The sequence below is a fragment of the Schistosoma haematobium genome, chromosome ZW, assembly GCF_000699445.3.
Source record: "Schistosoma haematobium chromosome ZW, whole genome shotgun sequence".
Taxonomy (NCBI): domain Eukaryota; kingdom Metazoa; phylum Platyhelminthes; class Trematoda; order Strigeidida; family Schistosomatidae; genus Schistosoma; species Schistosoma haematobium.
In genome coordinates this window covers 41053812-41075302 of record NC_067195.1, presented here as the reverse complement: position 1 = coordinate 41075302, position 21491 = coordinate 41053812, and the positions used below count along the sequence as shown (strand labels likewise).

The 21491-nt window shown below is 33.3% G+C and overlaps 1 protein-coding gene across 1 annotated transcript in view; it reads left to right on the top strand.

Moving 5' to 3' along the window:
• Positions 1 to 10582, top strand: part of MS3_00003567 (uncharacterized protein) — a 60797-nt gene extending 50215 nt beyond the window's left edge. Inside the window, exons 25-27 of the mRNA XM_051211396.1 lie at positions 913 to 2386; positions 4783 to 5743; positions 7656 to 10582. The gene's annotated coding sequence lies outside the window, so the exon portion shown is untranslated. The remainder of the gene's footprint in view (positions 1 to 912; positions 2387 to 4782; positions 5744 to 7655) is intronic.
• The last annotated feature ends 10909 nt before the right edge of the window (positions 10583 to 21491 follow it).

The following is a 21491-nucleotide window of genomic DNA, read 5'->3' as shown; positions in this document are numbered from 1 at the left end:
CATTATTTGTAGAGAGAGAGAGAGAGAGTAAAGTTTTAATATTAACTCAAACTTCACTCTAAACATTTGGTATAGAAAAGTAATGATCAAACATTAATTTTTCAAAACGTCATATATAAATGAATTAAGGTCATTTAATCAAGAAAATGAGCTGAAGGTTATTCAGTGATAATGAATAACGAATATCTTTTGAAATAACCTTCAACATAAAAATTAAATTAATATTTACAAAGATTTTGCGTGCCAGTAGATCATGTTTTAATTTATTGTGTAGATTACATTTTTTCAAACTGATATAATTTCAATAATCTCCAAATGGTTGAAATTGTTTTCCCTTTTATGCCCTAACTTCTTTCTCTCTTTTTAAAATCCTCACTTCACAGTATTGGAATTCGATTGTCTGAACGTTTAAGGATATTTTTTGTCCAAGACTTGAAATAGAATCACATGGTTACTCTCTCTTTCCTAAATTAAAATAAACTTGACAAAATGATGAGTTCTCATGTTTACTGCTTACTGACGAATATGGATTTCAAAAGCGGGGTGAAAATTCTAGAGGTTTCATATGTTCATTAATGATCCAGAATACATCTGATATCCGTCCGTGTTAAAATCAATATTGATTTTAAGTAATTTTCATATTTTGCTAACAAACACTTGCCCAACAATCAAATTTACAATGAATGAAAAATAAATTGTTGATATTCATGGGATTCTTTCCATTTAATCACTAACTTGAATTCATTTCTCATTAGCATACGGTCTTTGTTATGTAACTGATATGATTACTGGACACTCACATTTTTCAAATAATATATAAATTTTTCATGATATATTTGTTGTTTGCCATCATGATTTATCTTTGACCCGAATTTGTTTTCTTTTTCATGTTAATATAAATGGGATCCTTAGATCTTGTTCTAGACAAAACGTCCCATCTGTTGAGAAAAGTACTCGCAATCATAACACATCAAGTCAGTGTTCTTGTATATCATTAACAAAAACCTATTTGGAGAGTGATTTTCATAAATATCTAGCTGAAACATGGTCTGATCAATCGTTTGATGAACTAAACTCCTTAGAGTCTGATCCATTAATGCAGCACAAAGGAGCAATGCAGTCTCATTATCATAAGTATTCAGCGGCTAAACGTCTGTTATCCAGTTGGACAATATTGACTTCAGGCGACAATGTTACTAATGTGGACGATATTAGTACCAATACATGCGATAAAGATGAAAACCAGGAATTACATGATAAAATTCGTTCTTTGTTAAGACTTGGAAATGAAGAAAATCAATGGTGTTATTGCTGTGACCATTTGTCTACAAGGAATTCGGCTACCATGTCTAATATTGACAAGTCTATTTTTGCATTTCAGAACGTTATTCAGCATATGGCACGAGTTTATCATCCATGTATTATCACACTGCTAATGCATTCAAGGTACGTGGTATTCATATTTTTGCTTTATGTTACACGTGTTCACTTTTAAGTTTACGTGTTGTTTGCGGATGTAGATTCATAGTGATGGATTTTCTACATAAGATCTAATGATATTCAATATTCTCTATGGTTTAAATCCAAAAAAAATTCTCAGTGGTTGCCGTTTCCAGCTTACACTCCTTTTAGTTTTTGAAGATTAGGAAACATGACAAAATTCATTAATCTTAAATAATGATACTCTTTGTAGAGATGAACTTGTATTCTTGAATTGTATTGGGGCTCGTATGATCTGGCTGGGAGGAGTTATTTGTTCTCTTTGTCTTTCTACTGTGATTACTGATTAGCTCATTTATAGTTCCCAGTAGGACCGGTGACCTATTATCTATCGAATGACACATCGACCAATGACCATAGCCAAGACCTTAACGCACTTCAATCGCCTAGCTCATTCTAACTCAGTGTCCGATCAGGAGACAAACATAGAAAACATAAATTTTCTATTGTACTTTATTCAATCATAACTCAAAACTCGTATAATAGTATACGCCGAACGTATCAAATAAGTTCTGTGACAAATAATGGTTAAATTCAGCGGGACATTTACAAAGCAAACATTTTTCAAAGTTAACGCAAAATTTTACTTTGCATACGAGTTATTCTGTATAGTACTGACAGACAAACAATTTGCTATACATTATAAATAAAACCTTAATTTTATCAGCGACTTTGTGCTTGACTAGTCTTTCATTTATTGTCTTTTCTTGTTCACTTTGCTTTATATGAAGTCTGATTTCTATGGTGACCGGGATACTATTGAAATGTGGATAGATCAAATTTATTTACCTATCAATATTTGGTAGAGAGATCAGTTACATCACTGCTTAGTCCGTTTCTAATGTCATGCTGATCTGTAGTTTTTAAATAATAAACAAGTCAAAAGGTATGAAAGGCAACTGAGTATTTACACCGTAAATGTGTTTAGAGTAAATAAATCGCAGGTTTCATGTATAAATGCTTTACGGATTTTTCAGAATTTTTCTCAGCCCATCAGTTTCCTTTTCAGTCGACGGTTCATTAATTGCAACCTTTCTGATTGAGTTACTTGTTTTATTAAATACCTTCATGGAATGTTTTATATGTGCCATGTAAACTGAATAAAGACTTACATTTTAGCCCACTTTAAATGTGAAGTTACATATCTATTTTACAAAGCAGTATATATATATATATATATATATATATATATATATATATATATATATCATGTGCAACCCCTTCACATTTTCTTCACTGTAATAAACCAGTATTTTCATCATCCCAGTATACTGAGAATATTTATGTTGATAATTATTATCATCTGAAAGGTTAATGTTTCAAAATATTAGGCAGAAGAAATGTCGGGAAAATGTTGATACAACTAATGTTAGAAAAAATGGTCGTTTTCCTGCCATTCAGTTATGCGTTTATTAAATTTTACCTGCATACCACAATAATTGTTATTCAATAATATTAACATATATACTTGACAACCATATTTGCAAAGCTCACGCCTAGGAGAAATTTGAAGTTATCGTCAATATTATGTTTTCTTAATACAATTGTTTTTACTAACTCAACAGTTTGTATTTTCTATGTTTTCTGTACGTATTACATTATATAGTTAAGTTTTTATAGAAATGTTAAATTCATGTATTTTATTACCTGTTTGATATTGAGTTTTCCATATCTCACAACATTTTGTGCTTATTTTCATACACTGAATCATAGTTGTTAAGTGAGGCAAAAACAACAGTATAGTTGTTGCTTTTGGTAGTTGTAGTTTGCCTTCCTAATGAATTCGTTTCTCCAAGTTATCCAGACATCTAGTTTTGTTGATTGTTATTTACAGTAAATTGTCCACCAGCAATTATGATTAAGAATTGGGTGATTTGATTTCATAAAAGCTATCGCAGAATACAATTCCATCATTGATTGAACCACAGAAATTTAGTTACTACTTTGAAGGAATGTTTAGTGTTCTAAATAGTTTTAGATGGTTTATAAGAATTATTTGACTTGCGATTTCAGCTTTAAATACATATTATCAAAGGCCATAGTTTACTTTGTCAAAATACGCATATATGAATTGATTCACTAAAAAATGTAGACCTATTTTTTTAACGGTTTCTTCAGCATATTTGTACAACATCTACCTACAAGATGCAGTTCTAATGTCAAAAGAAACTGAACTATTTTCTGTACATACAAATAAGTTGGGGGGAGGTATGTATACTTATGTGGAAACAAAAAACCCTGTTAACTGGTTAGGGAAGTCCATTAGTTGGACTGAACTAAAAATATATATTTTTTCTGTTTTGAATATCTATATTTAAAAAATATGTTCGTGTAAATTTCTTCATGGTTGTCTAGTGCATGCTTTATTAAACAAAATAATTAAGAATTTTCGCTCATATCTTGAATAATATTATTTTTCCTAAACAGTAAGTGGAATGATAAATGTATAATGAACTTATTTTTTTGTCCAACTGTATTAAAAGTGGTTGTTGGTATAATCAGATTTATTGTACACAATTCTTTTGCTGTATTTCATTTAACATGCTTTTTAAAAACGACTACCTTAATTTTTGATCCCATCTGGGTTTTTTCTATAGGTCTATTAGCTACTCACCTTACCTTTCCTTAATGTGTCGCAGTAAGTGGATACACAAAGAATCATACCATTTCTGGATGATTTTTTTGCTCCTAACTGTAATATATTGTAGTGTATTACTTAGCTTGTATATTCCAATATTTTTGTTCTTTTTCATGTTTTAGTGGAATGGCAAATTGTAAATACTGATAGATGTTGCCAAAAATGTGTTAAATGTCGATACTTAGAGTTTTTTGCCGAATCGCAATCCAGTACTAATTTAAATACCCATGCTAATCAAATAATACCATCCCTTGTGATAAAACCATTGGTTTGGTTATCATTAATTCGTGCTTAGGCGACTACGTAGCGCAATCCACAAGTGACCGGACTTAAACTCATAACTAGATGGATGTAAAATGATGCAACTCTAATTCATAATTGAGTTATACTTCAATAACGTGAATGGTATTTCGCCAAATAAAAGTACTCATTAGTTGTTTCATTACTTTCGGATAAAGTCTAATAGTTAGTCTAGATTTAGTAACAATAGTCACATACTTATCGTTTATGTTTGTTTCCATCGGTTATGAATATCTCTTTTCTACACTGATTGTATCCACAGATTAACTAACTGTTTTACACTTCATAAGCTGTCTGTTTTTGGAACAAACAATAATTCATCTCTTTTGATTTTGTTTTACCAGAGATCGTGAAAACACTGTACTCGATGTGAATCATCCATTGATTCACAAACTGATCCATCAAATCACTAGACCAAAAGCACAAATGAAGTTAATTAAAAAAATTCATGCTCACGAAAACATTGTCGTGAGTGATTTAACTGGTTATTTGGATTCTTCATCTCATAAATCTGATGGACAGTACGGTTGTTTACGTAGAAATGATGGTTCCAATATGAATAGTATGTCATTAGATACCATGAATAATGCATCAAATGATATTTTGCCTTATTTTAAACAACCAAAACACTCTCAACAATTTCTCAAGTCACCGATCTCTACTAGTGGACTGATACATCATCCTGATTCAACCGCTCATTATAGATGGTATTCTAATGTAAATGTTAGTTTTACTAACCCTCATTTTACTAATATCAGTAATAATGGTTGTATTAATAATGTTATGAATCAGTCGTTGCATTTTCAGCCAAACTGGTCAAAAAATCACTCATCACATGAAGGAATCTATGATTTTGCACATTCACAACAATATTTTATTCCTATGAACGAAATGGCTAAGAAAAGTAATAATAATTATGACAATCAGATCACTGTTATTAATGATAATAACTTACTAAATGCTTATAGCTATCGAAATTCAAAATGCTTTTGGTCTGGTCTTGAGATTCCAACGAATAATCATGAGGATAAAGATTTTTCAGGTGGTACACCAACACCTAGTTTATATGGCACTGAAGATGCAGCTACAACAGATGATTTAGACGAGACTGAAGATATCCTATCCATGTCAAGCAGTGTACATCATTCTGAATTAGTTGATAATTTGCTTAATATAACTACACAGGAACAAGACATTATAAATGACATCAGCAATCCAACTGCTACTCGTCCATTGCGTTTACCTTTAGCTATACCAGAATTATTAACAATATCAGCAACTACGGCCGGTAGTGGAGATACTCAAGTGAGTTATTTTCACGGTTTACGTATATTGCTAAACAATTTAATAATTTTGTTCGTATTTCATATCCAATTTTGTCGATCATTGGATTTACCATGATTACTTAAATAAGTGATACGAATACCGCTATTTATGCATTAAAACGTCAGTTAATTAAATACCTTTGGTAATTTGTATTATTTAGTGGGAAAATATTGCTTTTTAACATGAAACCACATCAGCCTCTCATCATCCAACATTTCATTTAAGTTTACTAGTGCACAATGAATGATTTGTTGGTACTATTTTTTTACTGGGTTCCTGATTGATGAATATTTCTGTATTAGTTATAATTGACAAGTTACATACGGTTACTCATTTAGTAAATAAACTAACTCAAGGTAGAATTATTCGATTTTCTGGTACTTTTCTCAATAAAGATTTCTGTTGCTCCTACTTCCTTCTGTTGTACATTCTGATGTTCATTGCGTCACATAATTGATTAGTAAGTTGGTCAAACATTTATCAGAGGTTTTCTGTTTCAACTAACGTTTTAAATTGCTCAGTTTGTCGAGAAATCAGTACCATAATTACGCGATTCCGTTTAAATCTGTGTTTATAATACCATATATTTTCAGTATTAATCTTGTAGACTTATACTTACATGATTCAAATGTATGATATTGGGTGATTCCTGGGATTTTGAAATAAAGTTAAGTAGAAGTGTCAAAAAACTAAGAATAGACTGTCTTAATCCGTTCTTTCCTACTCTGGATCTGGTCAGTTATTTTGTACCTGTTCTCATTAGTTTCCACTTTCGAAGTTTATCCGTGTTATTGTAAACTATCTTAATTCTATTCGAGAATAGAGTTTCCGATATTTGGTGATGATTGCTTCCTAAGTAATATACATAATCTACTCTTACTAATTATCAGGTACAGAACAATATACCTGGATTTTAAGTTATGATTTTGTTGTTTGATATCTACTACTCCTACTACTATAATGAATGACAACACAAGTGGGAACAACCAAATGTATTTGGATACAAAGCTACAGAGCTAATTGGTAAAATATGATTACCATACGTTCAGTACTTCATTCGCAAAATGTCCATCATTTGTTTCGGACTTAGTTGTTACTTCATTTCCCGATCTCTTCGGTTCGATCTTCTCAACCTTTTGCTGCCGGGCATTCCACATTCGATTTGTGTTACATACTACTTTTGTAGACAGACGTAAGTGCCATGCACAACACTACTACTATTCAACTTCCTAAAACTAACTAGGTTTAGCAGGGTTTAAGCATACAACGCACTCAAGTGCTTGAACTTGCAAACTAGCATTTCAAAACATCTACTAGATGTTTTGCCGTTACCTCATAATATTTAGTTTTTACAGGATACTTAAGAAATTTCTGTTGTTCACCGTTTATGATTACAGTCATAAAAATAATAAACAACTATCTTTTTATCAGTATGGGGGTTGTGGAGATTGTTAAGTTTTTGGTTGAGATCATGAATTAATTGATGTTAGACCACCGTTGGAAACCTGGAAGCACTGGACGGCCGTTTCGTCCTAGTATGGGACTCCTCAGCAGTGCGCATCCACGATCCCGCACCCCGCGCAATTTCGTGGATTGGTTGATGTTAGACACTAACACCATTGGATGCCGGCTCAGTGGCCTAATGGTTAAGTGGATGCGCACTGCTGAGGAGTCCCATACTAGGACGAAACGGCCGTCCAGTGCTTCCAGGTTTCCAACGGTGGTCTAACATCAATTAATTCATGATCTCAACCAAAAACTATCTTTTTATTTTCATAATTAAAATACATGTTATTTCTTACGTGCAGAAAACGATTATGATTAGTGGTGTTATATTTTCAGTGTAACCCGCTTTAGTACTTACGTTTTGCCTACTAATTATTTTATATAGAGTCAATTGGAAAGTGAAATTATTGATGATTGTTCTTCGTTTGGTTTAACAAGTTCACGGTTGTCGAATCCTAGACAGTCATTATCCTTCACTATTGATCCATTGCCATGTATTCAGTCAGTGCAATCAAAATCTATTCAACTTGAATCACATGAAGTACTAAAAATCCCAGCTACAGAATGTGCATGTAGTCCAGTTGGTAATTCGAATATGTTTTTTGATTCCAGCCCAGCTGAAACTGTGATTATTAATGGAATGTTTGGAACTAGTAAATCCAGCAGTCACCTCTTACTTCAAGATCAAGACATACAATCAATTGAAGAAAATAACTCAAATTTCAGTTCAAATATTTATTACGATAACAATGAACAACATGATACAAAAGACATCAGTCAGATTGAATCGGATTCAACCGTACTGAATGATCAAATTAAGATTTTTGAAATGGATAATGTTGATGATGAGGAATGTGTGGATGATGAGCATAACACTTTGAAAACTGTGATCAAATTGTTCTGAATTGACCAGTGATCTGGGTTTCTCGTTTTCTTACATATGTTCTCCTTTGAAGTGATTTTTTAGCATATATTTATTTATACTATTTACGTGAATACAACTTTCAAAGAAATTAATATCCATATTCGTAGCCAGGACTATGCGGCTCGAAATTATGATTGTTTGTGTCATCATGAGTATGTAACAGCTAACTGTTCATTCCTACTGTTATTATTATCGTTTATATAGTTTATCCAATTAGCAGTTCAACTCTTTTATTTAGCCCAAAATATAGTTACTTTATATCCTTTACATCTTGTTTATTTTTCATATGTGCTGTTTTTCTGAACATGATATATTATTGGGAATCAACATATTTACACTTTCGTTTTTTTCCAAGATTCCTTATTACTGTTGTTGCCTTTTAATACTTTCCATTTTTGTTCTCACTACTTTCATGTAAATTCAGTTCTCTCTCCTTGTTCTCTTTCGCCCGTATTTTTCGCTGTTGTGACTTCTCTTTTATTCTTTATATCTCAGTCTATGGTTTTTTGCCTCTATGAATGAAATGCTTCTCTTATTCACTCCATTAGAAATACTAATAGTTGCTCTTCATTCTATTTTTATTTCGTTTAAATAGTATTATGTTGGTTCAATAAGTAAATTCCTTTATTTCCTTGATAACTGTCGACTTCATAATATATTTTGTTAATAGTGAATTAGGTTTCAGTAGCGGGGTCTTCTTTAACTTATATATATATATATATATATATATATATATATATATATATATATATATATATATATATATACTCTTTTATGTTGGGTTTATGCTATTACAAAGTTTTTACATCCTGTATTCTCCTCTTAATATTTACTTTCGATGAAATTATGCGTATATAAGTTATAGCATAACCATGTGATTTCTTTTATATTTTACTGCTGAAAAGATTGTTGATACTCACTCTATATGCTTATTTTCACTGTAACATTTTTCATCCGAACCGAAATGCGCCTTTAGGTACTTCATCTTTTTTCGAAAATTGTCCTCTGTTAAAATGGATTCTTAAACATTAGTTTCATTTCGTTATTGTTGTACAAGAATGTTATCATGCTCATTTTACTAACATTGACGGGAAACAAGTAGAAAGATTGTTAGGATTATGGCGTATTTTGAATGCATTTTGTAGGTTTTAACGACATATAAACACTACTTATAATATTAAAATTTTTTCTCCATTCATTTGTTTTTTTCTTTTCTGCATTATCGAAAGCAATAAAATACCTATGCTCTTCCAATTCCCAGTTTTCTCATTTAACGAGGAATTTATAAGCGTTGATGAACTTATTCACCAACACATAGAATATCTTCAAGTTACAAGGTTTGTAATAAGATTTTTGACACCTGAAGTGTTTTGTCAACTAACCAATTATGATATGATGAGTAATTTGCGTTTGAAACCATTCAATAATGGACATGTTTCCAAAGTGATGTCGTATACTAATGTACGATACTACAGTCAAACTATTGGATATGCAAGTTTTTGAACTCTATTCTCATTTGCAAATATTTATAGTAAATTTGTAACTGATGGTGTAACAGTTATAGTGATGCTTTAATTATTCGTCACATCATGTACCAAAAGAAATCAAAGCTTATTGCATTGAGTACCGAATGTTGAGATATTTAGTTTATTTTTTAAATTGCTTGCGAGTTCCTTACTTCCGTAATGAAAGTACTGAATCCTATATCAATTGCTGCCTAAATATTTAACATTTAGGTGTCCTATTTTTTCGGTAATTTTCCGCCTCAATCTCATTAGCTTATAAATGAGAAATCATATTATCACACTTAGACTACCGCTCTTATTATATATCAATGATATCTTACCAAGTCTTCCGAATGCGTTCAATTGTATTTTGTCTCTAAAACATGAATTTATTTGACTTACTTCAGAATATTTTATCAATCTTAACTTCGAAATCTGCTTTTATGTATCGTTTCTAATGACAGATTTAGAATTTTAAGAAACTTTTACCACGTGAACTATTTTTTTAATCGTATCTCTTGATAACTCACCAATACATGAGGATTTCACTCTGCTGGTATGTCATTCCATTTGTATCCGTGTTACCGTCTCACTTGCGCTATAAGATCCTTGTTCATAAATACTTGGAATTTTTTTCTCAGAAACTCGTGCAAGGAGTGGAAGCTTTTAAATTATTCCTACAACACAATTTTGAGACAAGGTAATTTTATGATAGATAATTTTCAAACGCTGTCCGTTATTTGCTTTAATTGCGTGTTTCACTTCTCTGGTTTGACAGTATGAGCGAAAGTGACCATCCGTTTTGTAAGAATATCAAATACCAATGTAATCATTTTGTACAAGAGAACTATTTTGTCAGACTATGTTGCATTCTGTCTACACTATAAATCATTCTTCTTTTAGTCTCGTTTTTTTCATTACTACTGTTAAGGGAATTGTTAGGTTACATAATATTACATCGTATTAGTTAATCCACAAGTCTGCGGTATAAACTTGTATTATCCGAATCATATGACTTTTAGTGGTCAAATATATAGTTACCACTAATCTTGACATAATTTGCAATCAATTTAAACATTTATTTAGCGAATATGCTTTTTGACTACATCCCTGGTTTAGGAGTAATTTGGAAAGATGCTAGGGATGGTCAGATCATGGGGTAGCACCAGTGCATAAAGTCATTGATAACTAAATTGAGAAATGTTAATAAATGCAAACTGTGGGTTTGGGTCACTGTAACATCACTCAAAGGTCGTCCAAAAATTATAGTCTCACCGATTTTTTCTAATACTAGTAATGCTATTTCAACTTCGGCTTCTTTAAATCTGTCGCACTGTGCTAATGATGTATGACAACTTGAACCGATCCACTTATTTGTTAGGTTCTATGCTGTGTATGACTATAAGTATTCTGATACACATTTAATTTTCTGCATTTCATGTCACTAATGGAAAAAGCTCTATTGTTTTATGATTTTATCAACCGGTAGTTTCCAAATGCCAATTATTCATGAGGAATGAATTTATAAGCCAAAAAGTCAATTGTTTTGATTCATATGAATAGAATTTCATTATAACGTCACTTCGAATAATCAACTATAAATAAAATTTAATTGATCTCCTGAACCAAAACATGTTAATCATTCCGAATTGTGGTTACATCTAAATAAGTTTATGATCGAATTCATTCTATATCTTATCACATCCTATTTATCCAGTTTATTTTTTATATGTCATTGTTATGTATGAACAATGGGTAAATGAAGTCACTATAATCATGTTCATGTTTCATGCAGGATAAATCCGGTATAAATTTTGGTTATAAACTGAAAAACCAATGGATATAACCAGTTCGTTCTCATATTTATTCACGTGATAGTTGAATAAGTCACATAAAACTAGTGGTGTTTCTATATAAGGAATAAATAGGTATTTGAAGATGCAATACAGAATAAAAATACATATCTATTTTCTTCGTTACTGAATCTTTCATATAAGCTTGTCAGTTAAATTCAATCAAGGGATAATGAACAATATCAGTCGTTTCTCCGAAGATAAAGTAATGATATGTTTGTTATTTAAATCAATGATACCTTTTAATTTGTTCAGTTTAATCGATGTGTAGTATAAAAATTAACGATCCATTCTCACAAATCCAAGCTTAAATAGGGAAACATTATCAGAATATGGTAAAATTTGCATAAACCTCATCAATGAAGGGAAAATCCCATAACTAAAACTTACTATCAGTGTTATTAGTTCATCTTTTAATGTTACCTCAGGATATCCTCTCTCCATTAGTTCAAAGCGAGTGAAGGAGAAGCGCGTATGGTTCATCTACAATATTTCTTTGAATTGTAGTGTGTGAGTGATAGGCGGTAGGATATGTTTACGTTATCGACACCACTCTGTTGCCGAGTACAAGGCTTGGGCTATACATTAGTGGCTGAGGACGTGTTTATTCATCGTCGTGCGTAGACGTCTCATCATTCCACCGGCAAAACATCTTGTTACTTGTGCAGATTAGATCGCTTGATTCAAGAGTGATATAGTTAATTAATACAACCTTTCAGAGGCACATGTAAGAATAATCTTAAGTTGCTCAAGTAAAATACAATCAAATTTATACAAAAACCGTCCACGTCAAAAATCCTAATTATATTGTATATACTTTTGGTCAGACATTCATTTCTAGTTCTTGTTTAAATTTGTTATATTATTAAGTAATAAATTCAGTTTACAGAAAACTGACCAACATCTAAGTTAATAAAATGCTAATATCAATTTATGTAACGATGCAAGGTTATTTGTGGGATGAATAACTGGACTAAATCAGTGATTAATCTTCAAGAAAGACAAAAATTATTTTCTTTATGGTTTTCGTGACTGTTTTTTTGACAAATAGCAACAACCGAATCTCGATTGTTCGGAATGGTTGATTATTCAAGAAAAAAACACATTAATAACAGATATGGAAATGGCAACATTTGCTTGCTTACAAAAATGCATAACAAATTCCGAGTTTTTCACTTTTATTTAAGGTGTCTACAATAACATTTTCAATCATTCAAGAAATTAACCGATGTCTTATAACGAATGCTCATTTGGTAATCTGATCTTGTTTCTTGTCGGATAAATAACGATTATTTTGAATATATAACTATTCGGATTTCCTAGCTTTTACTTCGTTATTACATAAACTGTGTATAACCAAAGAGTAAATTATTTACAAACACCACCAGGATTATACGTGATAACTTCACTTATATTTCAAAACCCTAAACCACTGATAGGCAAGTCCTTCTTCCCGCGGTAAACGTGTTGTTAACGAAATTGAGAGGCCGAAAAGCGTTTTACCCAGTTTAGTGTATATAAAGGATCCACCGGGTATGATTGGAAAACATTGATTCCAAACCATATGCTCCAGGATCCCGAGGGAGTAAATTGAGAATGAACCTATTGTTGGCCACCGGTTTCAATTAGACTACATCACTTAACGTTTATCCATTGCTTTGTGGATTGAACCTCTACTTCAAAGGCTCGAGAAGTGATCCCCTAAGAGAACCACTTGATAGGGTTTTGGCACCCGAGCAGTAACCCAGTCTTCGAACAAACTAAATGATGACTACAGTTACAAAAACCATTCTCGCTTTGATTCTCGTTCTCGCAAATTATACTCAAAACTACTTAGTAATACTCGTTCTTATATTACATTGCGTCACTTGTATATTCCCTTATCCCGATTCTGTATATTGCCTTATTATTCGGCTTTACAGCAGCTGATCTGTGGTGGAAACCCTGTCGTATCTAAACGATCTCAAGTTTTTGACTGGTCGAAAGTTGAGTGCTTCTACTAAATTTCGAACCAGCGTTTCTGGAACCACATATGACATTCAAACTGGTCTCCTTCAACGTTCTCACACTAATACATATCTGGCAACAGAGATGGTCGTTCATATCTTCATAAAATCTCAATATTGATGTCTCTTGTCTATCCAAGACCTGTATCTAAGACTTTGGTGAGGTACTATAAAATCGCTGACCATTTGTCGCTTCAAAAATCTTGTATCGTGTGCGCTCATCCAAAAACCCTGTGCCGTCTTCGTCTTGTTTTTCTGGCGATACTGTCGCACCAAGCACTAGAGTCGAGGTAGCACTAATCAATTGGATCTCCATTAACAGTCGGTTATGTGCTGTCAGATTAGAAAGCTCTATCAAAATGAGAAGAAATAAGTGTGAGAAACGATGCTTTATCTTAATCTCTGACCACCCCATGAAGACTGCAGCTGAGATTCAACCATGAGTGAGTTGTGCTACCAGTTGAGCGATCACCAGAATCAACGTCTGACAGATACTGTAGCGCCAGTCAAAGAATCGGATGCACATGTCGGTCATCTAGGCACATAGATGAGTCGTTTGAGTGGCAGATGGGGACTTGTTCGTTGCATATCTGATAAATTTTCTTAGACTACAACCTATTTCTGCCTAGCACTAAACATTGCCACATTTATCGCTGGTGTACTACCTTGATCCATCATCTGCATTTTAAGCCTAGACTCAGACTGATCACATTGCGGCCAGTTACAGCTGACGCGGTTGTGTACAAAATTGCCACTCCTTTTGGATTAATTGTCAAGACTCTTGTTTGCGCTCATCTTATCTCACGTTTCAGTGGCCAACAAGATCATCTCCATAAACGGATGGATGTCAACAAACTGGTTTAGCTTCCGTTACAACTAAATATCAAATCAAGCTAGGTTCAAGTCTAGCTTTCAACTCACTAAAATGTAAAGATGAGCTTCGGTTGCAATTGCATAACATCATGAAAATGGCTAGCAAAGTCGTTTGCAGCATCGCGATGAAACTGTGGCAAGCTCGCATAGGGACCGACAAGCTTGGTGGTCGTGACATGTTAACGAGTTGGGAGCAGCAGCTGCATTCGGTAACTGCTGGAGGCTCTTTTAAGTCATCCAAGTACTGGCAGCTAGAAGTCTGGTATGAGTGCAACAATCCATGAAGCTGACGGGGCACCAGTCATTTACATCTACTGACATCTTGAGCACTGGACAGAGTATTTCGAGAAACAGTTCAACCGGTTTTTTGTCCTAGCGACATCGATCAGACTGTCCTACTCCACATGACGCGTGACGGCTGATCCACCAAACGAGATGGGAATCTTCAAATAACTCCAATTCTTAGTGAGATACAAATAACCAGGTCCAGATGACTTACCTTCAGCCTTTTCTTATAATGATGACGATCTCCCGAATAAGGAACCGACTCAGTCGTTTACAAAGTTCTGGCAATCAGAGTGTTTCAACATCGTCTAGCGGAACATTATTCGTCCCTGTTTTTAGAGAAGCTTTACGTCACCTGTGCAACAAATATCGGAGTTAATTCTACTTCCGATAGCGTTCAAGCTATCGGTTTCCGTTATACTTCACAGATTTTTCAAACACCAGGAAAAATTATCTCGTTAAGTTCAGGCTAGCTTTTGTTCTGGTCGAGGATGTTTTGATCATGTCTTCAACCTACGCCGAATGCTAGAACAGTCATATTTATTTCAGGCCAACAATCGTTGTGTATCCCGAAATCAGGGCTCATTCAATTTTTACGACAGGACTGTGTAATTGCTGGTGGTAGCATCTTTAACGAGATCAATTCATATATAGTGAAAGCCAGAGTGGCTTATGACAATCTGCGTCATGTTTGACACCTTCGTGATGTTAGTCTGACCTCAAACAATCAGATTTTCAGTGCGTTGATGGGACCGACTTGTTTTTTTGCTTATGAAACCTAGCCTCTTCGATTTCATGATTTTAAGTGACTCTCTCTGTCTGATCATCATTGTCTTCGGAAAATTGGTGACTTCCAGTGACATCATGTAAGCGATGCGGTTGTTTGACGGCGTTTGCTCGGGGAGAGCAAAGATAATTCAGAGGATGTCATCATGTTGAAGCGCCGACTTCAGTGGTTTGGACGCATCCCACGAATGACGTCCCAAGGAATTATATATCGTGATCTATTTGCCTACTCTGTGACTGGTTGGAAAAATGAAGAGATGGTAAGTGCATGACATAGTGTCGTGGTGTGATAGAAGGTTGTACAGGACTGGCATCTGTTAGTACTTAACGATACCCTGGCTTGGGTCCTAGAGATGGTGCAACACAGTGGCTAGAGACGTCATCAGATATGGCTCGGAATAAAATCCAGTGGCTGTCCTGCTGTAATTTTCTTTTATTTTCTTCATAAAAGAAGAATGTAACTTCCTTAACTGAAAGAATTTTCCCTGATTATATTTTTGCTAACCGAACTGTTTCTCCCATTATTATTATTGTTATTACTATCATTGTCATTACTATCATCTCATTTTCACACTTACTTCTATTGTTCTCTTTTATTATACTCACTTTCCTTTATCTCTTCACAACCTCGTTTTCATTGTAAGTCGCATATATATATTGTGCCTCCTTGTGCTAATGTCTATGTCCCGTCAACTAAATTATTTTACCCTGAATCCCACCACTCATATAGTTAATAGTTATTATTCAGTAAGAAAATGGGGAATTCGTGAATCTATGGATAATTATTAGGTACAAATCTGAAAATAACAACAAAATAATAAAAACGTGACATTACTTCCGTTTGATCTAGTATTTCAATAACATATCGGTAGATTAGATGCATTTTTACTGACTGACTTTGGTAACACTAATACTGATAAAATGAATAGTCTATGTTATCATCTGAAGTAACCTAACGAATGTCTGTCCCAGTAATGGAAAAGTCCTAATTCAATCGACTTTCCAAACGTTTCAGACGAGGATAGGACCGTTGTTCATCACAAAAAATATAGGGATGAATCTTGCTTCGCAATTAATCGTAAATTTGCTTGTACTTGAGTTATTTGACATTCAAGTTGAAAACACAGAATGTGGTTAAAAAGTTGATGACTGTGGATACCGTTTATTAGAGTCAGAGAATCTGGATATTTTAGTAGTTGAATGAGTCATTACTCACTTTATTAATTGTAGCTTGGATATTCTAAACAACCTTTTCTACATACTTTTAAAAAATCCAACCACACCTATTCAGCTTACTTTATTATTTTAGTTGCTGTATTTTAAAAAAAAAAAGTTTCCTTTTTCATCAATGTCAAATGTGTGAAAGATTTCAGGGAAATCGGGAACTAATTTTTGTTCATCGACGATACGGTATACGTTTCAGTTTTATAAAGGTGTAGTTGACTGGTGAATTCAATTAATTTATCCATTGGTGCTAAAGACAACCTGTTGCAATATTGCCTATTATCTAGTTTACTCATTTGTTTTCTAAAAGGGTAAGCACTATGAAAACATTAAAATAAATAAAAATAAGTTTATTTTTAATGTGTTATTACTCCAAATTCATGATTGTCGATTAAGAAAGAGAGAGTTGTAAATACTATAAGATAGGATAAGTTGAAACTATATGAAAATGGTGCTGTAGTTGTTATTCACAAGTAATTTTCTTTCGAATCTAAAGTTGTCAGAACTATTTTAAATAAAACAACATACAAATTGTCAAATGATTTCATTTTTATAATTAAATCAATGAGCAGTTAGCGAATCTTTTTGTCTTTAATTTCCATAACAAATTGGTTTGTCACATAAAGCATCAATTCATTTTTCATAGTTTTTACCCAATCATAGTTCACTGAATATAGCAAACCCACTGCCTGAATATAAGATAGCTGTAATAGGAGAGAATTTCCTTCTACATGATACTAGAGCTGCTGAGAAAAGGATTTCAATATTTCCTATAACTCCTAATCCGGAATCGTTGAAGCAGTGCACTCATTAGTATCTTGATGAACCTATGTGCCTTTGTTTGAAATCCAGCAAGAATTATTTCCTGGTCTACATTCTAATGAACGACAAAATGAGAATTTCTATTTGAACACCACTGACAAACTGTGCGGCACCATAATGCTTGTTTGTTCTATCAGGACCAGGTTAATTTAGTTTTCCTGCAAAATACATGACAGTGTTTCTATGATTACATCTAATAAAGAATGTCCCGTATGACCTTTTTAATTCTAAAACTGATTGCTGTTGTTAGAAATTAATTCTCATTCAATGTTAAATTCGCCGCACATTTGTCAGACACCTTTGAAACAGACTAAATTATGACGCTACTTGGTGATTGGGAAATTCTTTTTGATAATACCTTATCTGTCATACCACGTGAGGGTATCACAACTAAACTTAACTAAATAAGTTCTATTATGTAAGTTGTTATCTCATAGTGGTAGGTATGATCATCTCACACCTAAACTAACAATAAAAAATGAAATTACAGATTATTGCTCAAAATAATGTCTCATTTAGAATAAACGTTACTCTGAAGATTTTTTATTTACATGTATTCCAGACTAGAGTATGACATCATAAGAATAAACTATGTTGGAGCAATTTTTGTACTTTATCTTAATCCTTGTTTTTCATTATAATAGTCAGTCAAATGTAAGTACAAATTAACAGATTCCACAGGTATGGAATGAATATTCACAAAATCATTTGTTACCATTGTTCTATTCTTAGAAAAATACTAATATTAACAACTGATGTATTTCCTACTTGTTAACGAAAATATGAATGTCATGTCAGGCATGATTATCATAATTTAAAAAGCCTGTGCCGTCGTTTATAGATCAATTGCTTAATATGAGCAGATTACGAATGTCATGTCAAAATGACATTCAATAGTAAGTGAAAAGATGTAAATTGCATGAAACGCCATATCAATTATGAAGCAGGTCAACTAGATTTTTAGCCTCACTTTTCAAAATAGATGGGATATATATATCTTCTAAAAATGTAGAGGAAATATGTGATACTAGATTATTCGAGGTGTATTAGTCCAGACATGTAGTACATCGATGAAAGGTGTTAACAAGGAACAATTAATTCTTTTTAAGTGGACATCCTGTTAGTGTGTGAATGGTGTATCTGAGGTCAGATCAAGTGCCATAACGGATTGATGATTACCATTTACAACTACAGAAAATAAAACGGAAACAGAGAGCGTGGAACAACAAAAGTAATAATTACTACCATAAATCAATCAGTTCTACCATAATACATTGTCCAGGTTATTTTATGATATGCTGTTCGGGTTAGATATAGTTAAAGTTAAGGTTACCAGGGACGGTGTTAGTGTACGGTACCTGAAGGTAAGGAGGTTTAATTAATGTGCTTAGTGATGAAAACTGTTAAACATTTCACTTATGGAACGAGATATATTTACAGGTGTAGGCATGTTTGATGCATTTTACGAGAAGTAAGCATCGGTTCAGTTAACAAAGGATGAGATTGAGGTAAACTGTTCCAGGGTCTCAAAAATTTACTGGTAATATAATTGAAGATTCAGAATGGAATTGTTTTTTAATGACAAAGAGTTATGGATTGTATAACTCGGAGCTTCTGTATATTGAATTACTTCGTTTGATGCAAAAGATAATTTATTAAATATTTCTGAAAAAAAATCAGATTTAGTTTAAGTCTTCTCTTCCATAAAGAATCAAGTTCAAGTATAGTGCATATGGATTTATAGTTTATGGTACAATCACTCCCCAGAATCCGAAGTGTATATGATCTCTGAACGGATTCTGACATTAATTCATCCTTCATATGAACAACACTAAGAATAAACATGGAGTATTTTAAAAGTGGACGGAAACATACTTTGTACATTAAAATTAGTAATTCATTGCTGGAGAATATATAAATTATGCAACCAAGAAAACTTTGAAACTTGAAGGTTTGTTTCGAGACCTGTTCTAAGAAGCAAAAATTGTGGCAAAACATGAGTCCGAGTCCACTTTGTATAACACCTTACCATTCATGGTTAGGTGTAGGTTGAACCAAGTGTTACCAAACCATATCCACCCACATCTAGCCGTGTTGAGCTCCAGTTCCCATTTTTAGACAGTGGGATGAATATTAGAATATTAGATCAAGTATATTATCATGCCTTGTTGTTGGACGAACCTACTGTGGCTAGAAGTGCATGTTAGTTACTGCTAAGAATGACTGATCACTACCAGCATTCCAGTTTATTCCAGTATAATTGAAGTTTCCTACTATAAACTTCTCATTAGAATTTAGAGCAGATGCATGTATAAGTTCATTAATAATAAAAGTATCCACATTATCCGAACTATTGGAAGCTCAGTATATACATCTCAGAAGCAGGCTTTGATTCAGGGTGTTGACTGACATCCAGACGGTTTCACGTAAACTACACAGGACACTTTCTACAACTTTATTGGTTGTTGGGGAATCCAAAGCATATATAAGACATCCACCACCACGTTTAGTATATCAGTTATAACTACAGAGCGGGTAGTTCTGAATATTTAATTCTCGATCAAACACTGTTCAAGAACACCATGTTTCAGTTACAAGTATGAAAAAAGGTTTGTTCAGTGAAGCTACAGTTCTTAAGGCGGACATTTTATTTAGAATTGAACGTGCATTGATAAGCGATTAGTTAAAAGAAGGAATCATAAAATGTAAAACAACCGAGAACGTCCCTATCGATTTTATGTATTTTAGAGATTACCGGAAAATATTTTGGTTTTGTTATCATATGGCTTATGGTTTGAGAAATTTGTAGTGAAAGTGGGAACAGGGGTTTCCAAAAGCCAAAATATCATTATTTTGGTAAGGTGAACTTATTTGCTGAAATTCACATGGTGGAAAGTTAGGCAAGTCACCTGCTTGTTTAGGTCGAGTTAATGGTGCGTAACTTAGTAGTCCATCTTGTCCATCGGGAATGCCATATGGAAAGCTATATCTTGCAGATTCAGTTTATAAATTTTTTGGGTGCAGCCATGGGATACGTCTTATTCTTGCAGTCTATCTAATATTAGGTCTGGTTACATTAAAGTTGTCATGGCTAATTAGAACGTCAGGATCTTTCGTTATTTTAGAAAATGGGATTTTTGCAAGTCACCTATTGCTTGTTGGTTTGACTGAGATTACGCAATGGTTGGCCGATCAGTCTTAATCTGTATGTCCATATATCCACTTCATAACCAGTGGGATCAAACCCGGTATTGAGGTGCATACTTTTGTTAAGCCTTTATAATTTTTCTGATACTGGTTTTGGGATCAGATACTTCTGTATATACTTTCTTCTCATATGGTTTCGACTTTTTAATCTAAGCAGTTTCGAAGAGATTTAACGTTAAGACTAGACGTTTGAGTATATGCTCTAACCGTTATATTGGGAGATATCAGATCAGAAGGCACAAGATCTATATTTACGTTAGGTAAACACTCATTATCTGAGTTTGCTACATGCTCAAGTGGCAATCTAGCATTCCGCATTGATAAATCATAGTATTGGCCGAAAGGCGATATGTTGTTCGCACGAAGGGGTCCAGTTGATGAGGTCCAGGATTCATTGTAGTTCCTACATTATTATTTTCATTTGAGGTACGCTTTTGCGTAAGCCTTAAATTGGTTGTTTTATCTGTGATGTTACTGGCATTAACTTTTTAAGTTCACAGATTAACCATTCGCATTCCTTCAGATGACCAGATGCTAACTGTGAATTGAATCTAAGCAAGATAGTACACGAGAATTTCTGGTGCTCTTTGTTAAAGCGTATATATTAGCACAAGCTACACCGAAGGTTTGCCACTCTCGGTATTGAATATATACTTAATTCAGAGCGATTTAGTAAGGTATGTTATTGATAATCACATTATTTCTAAGGATTATTCGTTCACGAACTCCCCAAGC